The sequence below is a fragment of the Pteropus alecto genome, unplaced genomic scaffold (genome assembly GCF_000325575.1).
Source record: "Pteropus alecto unplaced genomic scaffold, ASM32557v1 scaffold427, whole genome shotgun sequence".
Taxonomy (NCBI): domain Eukaryota; kingdom Metazoa; phylum Chordata; class Mammalia; order Chiroptera; family Pteropodidae; genus Pteropus; species Pteropus alecto.
In genome coordinates this window covers 258,195-263,542 of record NW_006440618.1, presented here as the reverse complement: position 1 = coordinate 263,542, position 5,348 = coordinate 258,195, and positions in this window count along the sequence as shown.

The following is a 5,348-nucleotide window of genomic DNA, read 5'->3' as shown; positions in this document are numbered from 1 at the left end:
ACAATGAACATATGGATGCACATGTCTCTTCAAAATAGTGTTTTGACTTTCTTTAAATAAATACTCAGAAGTGAGATTACTGGATTTTCTTTGTGTCTTGTTATACCCTTTGTTTTAAAGTCGATTTTGTCTGCTATAAGTATTGCTACTGCGGCTTTTTTGTTTGTTTCCATTTTAATGAAATATCTTCTTCCATTTCCTTTACTTTCAGTCCGTGTGTGTCTTTTGATCTGAGTCTCTTATAGGCAGCATATGCAAGGGTCTTGTTTTCTTATCCATTCAGCCACCCTATCTTTTGATTGGAGCATTTAATCCATTTACATTTGAACTAATTGTTGATAGATATGTAGTTATTGCCATTTTATTATTCATATTTTAATCTTTTCTTCCTCTTCCTCTCTCTCTCTCCCTCTCCTCCTTTTCCTCCTCCTTCTTCTAAGTCTCTCTAACTATTCTTAAATACTGTTTTGGTTGTGATAAACTCTTTTAGATTTTCTTGTCTGGGTAGCTCTTTATCTGTCCTTCAATTCTAAATGATAGCTTTGCTGGGTAGAGTAGCCTTGGATATAAGTCCTTAGTTTTCATTGCTTTGAAAATTTCATGCCAATCCCTTCTGGCCTGCCAAATTTCTGTTGATAAATTAGTTGACAGTCTTATGGGAGCTCCTTTGTAGGTAACTAACTGTTTTTCTCTGGCTGCTTTTGAGATTCTCTCTTTGTCTTTAATCTTTGACATTTTAATTATGGTGTGTCTTGGTGTGGATTTGTTTAGGTTGATTTTGTTTGGGACCTCCTTGCTTCTGGGGCTTGTATGTCTGTTTCCTTTACCAGGTTACAGAAGTTTTCTGTCAGTATTTCTTCAAATAGGTTTTTAAATCCTTGCTCTCTTTTTTCTTCTTCTGGTATGCTTGATGTTGTCCCAGGGCCCCTTAAACTACCCTCATATTTTTGCATTCATTTTTCTTGTTGCTGTTCTGATTGGGTATCTTCTGCTACCTTATTGTCTAAATCACTGATTTGATCCTCTCTTTTATCTAGTCTATTGTGGATTTCCTCTAATGCATTCTTTATTTCAGTTATTGTATTCTTCATTTCTGACTGGCTCTTTTTTGTTTTCTATCTTCGTTTTTATATTTCCCATCTCTTTGTTGAAGTTCTCACTGAGATCATTGAGATTATTATAACCAGTATTTTGAACTGTGCATCGGGTAGATTGCTTGTCTCCATTTGTTTAGTTCTTTTTATGGAGCTTTGTTCTGTTCTTTCATTTGGGACATATTTCTTTGCCTCCTCATTTTGGCTGCCTCTCTGTGTTTGTTTCTATGCATTAGGTAGAGCTGCTATTTCTTTTGGTCTTGGTAGAGTGGCCATATGCAATAGCTGTCCTGTGAGGCCCAGTGGCACAGTCTCCCTGTCACTTGAGCTGGGTGCTCCAGGTGTGTCTCTTAAATGGGTTGTATGTGCCTTCCTGCTGTAGTTGAGCCTCAGTTGCTGTCTGTATGACAGTGGGAGGGATTGACCCTCAGGCTGACTTATTGTGAGAAATGGCTGTGACTACAGTGGGGGAGCTTTTGTCCAGAGGCTGACCCTATGGATCAGCATTTGCTTTGGTGTCTCTGGTATCAGCTCAGTTTGCCCTTTGGGTGTGTCCCCCATGCAGGTGGCTGTTTGGTGCTCTGGCATGATCAGAAGCCAGCCACTGGGCATGGCAGCACCAGGGGGCCTCTTGGGAGGGGCTTTGCTGCAGGCCAAGTTCAGATGCTGTCTGTGCCCCACCCAGGTCCACCTGGCATGAGCCACAAAGTGATCCAAAGATAGCCACCACCCACTCTGGGCTTGGAGGTGCCTGGACAGGCCAAGCCATGAAATGAAGCCAGCTGCCGCTAATGCCAGGCTTGAGGTTGCCCAGAAAGAGGCATGGGGCAGACTGATGGCAGGGGCTGATTGTTTGGGATATATGAACTTCTGAGAGATTTTGGGAAAGTCTGCAGCATGAGCCAAGATGTGCCATTTGTATGGAAAAGCCACTGGAAGCAGTTTGGATGGGCCCTGCAAGTTGGGTGGGGTGGGGTCTTGGGCCATCACCAGGGTGGGGTGAATGTTGTCAACCAGATTGATTGAGACTTGGATATGGTGTCCACCTGCATCTGCACCTGCTGGCTGGATTACGGGAGGAGCTCAACAAAGGAACAATGGCTTCTGACAGCACTTTTGTCTGGAGGAAGCTGCCCTTTTAGCTCTCACCCTGAAGCCAGACAATTCATTTCTTACACATATGTCTTTGACACCTTTCAAGTTGCTACCCCAGAGCTGGAGTGCAGAGCAAGTGAGTCTGTCAGCAAGTAAGTCAGTGCATGGGTCCTTTAAGAGGAATGCCTCGGACTCCAGCAGCACTCTATCTCATTCAGCCATAATCTCTGCTGGTTTTCACAGCAACAGTTGTGGGGACTTCTCTTTCTGGCACTGAAACCCTGGGCTGGGGAGCCTGTTGTGGGGCTGGGACACTTGCTCCTTAGGGGGACCTCCACAGCTGAGATATTCCTTCTGATTTTTAACCACCACACATGTGTGTGACCAGCCCATTTCCCATCTCTGCCCCTCCTGCCAGTCTTCATGTGGCATCTTATGTATATCTTTAATTGTAGAACTTCTGCTCAGTTAGACTTTAAACAATTGTCAATGGTGGTTATTCTGTAGTTTTAGTTGTAATTTTGATGTGGTATGACAGAATGCAAGCTCAGCATTTACCTACTCTGCCATCTTGACCAGAAATCCCAGATAAGTAATATTGATAGTACTTTGGTGTGTATGTACAGCCTGGTTTGTTCTCTCTCTCTCTCCCCTTCTCTCTCTCTCCCTTTATCTCTCCCTTTCTCCTTCTCTGATCCTCATTTACACATACTACACACAATATGTAGTATGTCTCATAGCGGTCCCCTGGGGAGCAGATTTTAAAAAATAGAACAACCATGAATGAGTGTCTTTCAAGTCTTATTCCAAACTATACCCTTTTGGGTGCAATTGATCACATGGCCATACCTAAGGAAGGCAGGATGCTTCTAGAGGCCTCTTCCAACCAAATGTCCTAGTTCCTTATCCAGGAAGAACAGCGGCAGCCATCACATATCTGAGGGGCAGTGACCAGGGGGTTCTGGCTCCTTCCAGCCTTTTTGTTCCTGGAACAGCACCTGATGCACAGAGTTTGCCACCACCCATGACTCATGGAGACTTCAGCTCAGCAACTGAGCCTCCATGGAGTCATCATTACCGGCTATGGTCCTTGGACTTCTCCAGGGGACATTGGCAGAAATCTAGAGAGTTGCTTAGGATTCTGTGGTCAGTGTCCAGCAGACTGAGGAAAGTTAAAAGATTTGCCTTTCTTCTGTAGCCTCCACCTACAGGAGGAGGTCATCAAGAGGATGTGACCCATGGTTGACCCTCAAACTGAACCCTGGCAATCAGCTTATCCTCACTTCCTTTTCTTGCCCTTGGAATGTGCATTTTGCCTAACTCTCCCACAGTGGGAGCTATTCCAAGAACTTAGCCTTGAGAGAGTAAGGTGGTGTTGACCAGAGGGATGGTATACGTGACTGAACCCAGTTAAGGCTTCTATATAAATTTGAAGATTCTGGGGTGTGGTATGGCAATCTACTTGCCTTTCAGCCACCCAAGACGAGTCTCACAAGTTCTCTTGCTTATTAAATGTACCACCTACCAACATGGAGTAGTCTGCTTCTTTCTTCAGTATTCCCTTGCTCTTCATATACAGGGCCAGATTTTGGACCAAGACCACCCTATGAGCACCTCCCCTCCTTCCCACCTGGCCTTCTCCCTGAACCACAGATGAAGATACTATGCTCTGGCCTAAACACCTGGGACACTTAAAAACCTGGGAGAAGTTTCCAGATCTCTTAGCATATGTTCCAGAAGCCCACTGCTGACACATGTCGGCTCAAGAGTGGTGTTCACTTGAGCCTCACCTGTCCCCTACCAAAGATTCTCTGTGACAGCTCACATCTAGAACTTGGCCTAGGACATTTTCTTCATTTTACTTTTGCATTTGACAGCCTGAATGTCAAGAGTTTAATTTTTTTTTAAAAAATGATTTTTTTTCCTTAGGGGCTCTTAAATTGATACTCAAATCATTCTCATTTGCAACAATTATTTTTGTTTATCTTCTTCTCTTTAACTGTTAAATAGTTCTTTTTAAAGAGGCACATCCTTTACCCACAGCTTTACCCTGATCTGTGCAGGGTTTCCAAATGATTCTCACCAGCTTCATGAAACTGTATCATTTTCAGAATTTCTGATGTTAACTATTATATTTATGTTGTGTCATTGAATGCTGAAAATCCTGCCCATTGGTAAGAGATGAGTGTATCAAGACAAACTCCATATGATTTTACTTATGTGGAATTTAAAAAAAGAAAACAAATGAAAAACAAAACAGAAACAGACCCATAGATACAGAGAATAAACTGATGGTTAGCAAAGGGGAGAGGGTAGAGGGGATTGGTGAAAAAAAAAAAAAAAGCTTTGCTATTCCAAGAAAATAAATGGTACAAGTAAATCTCTATATTCACATGATGCTTGTCTCTCAAGCTACTTTGCAGACAAAATTGCCCTCTATGACTTTCTGGTAAGCAAGGAAACATACTTTTAGAAAAAGGAGAGATGAGTGCGTCTCCCATAGACAACATATTATTAGATCTTTTTATCTATTCTGACAATCTCTGCCTCTTGATTAGATTTATTTAATCTATTCACTTTTTTAAAATTAGTATTTATTTTGGAATACTTTTAGATTTACAGATAAGTTGCAATAACAATACAGAGAGTTTCATATACCCTTCATTCAACTTCTCATTTTAACATGTTACATTGCCACGGTATATTTGTCAAAACTAAGAAACCAGTATTGGCACAATGCTATTAACTAAACTCCAATCCTTATTCAGCTTTCTCCAATTTTTATTCCAGTCCTTTTTTACCATCAAGAATTCAATGCAGGATGCCACATTAAATTTAATCATCGTATCTCTTTAGTCTCTTGGTCTGTGACAGTTTCTCAGAGTTTCTTTGCTTTTCGTGATCTTGATATTTTTGAAGAGTGCTAATCAGGTATTTTTCACAATGTCCTCAATCTGGGTTCCATTTGCTTTTAATATTTTTAGTAAGATAGTTAAATTGTGTCTGCCATTTGATCTTTTGTTTTCTGTCTCATAGCGTTTTTCCCCACTATTCATTCCTCACTGTTTTGTTTTACATTAGGTGAATATTTGCTAGTGTAACATTTTAAGTCCTGTAATGACTATTTCCACTGTAAGTTTTTGAGTTATTAGTGGTTGT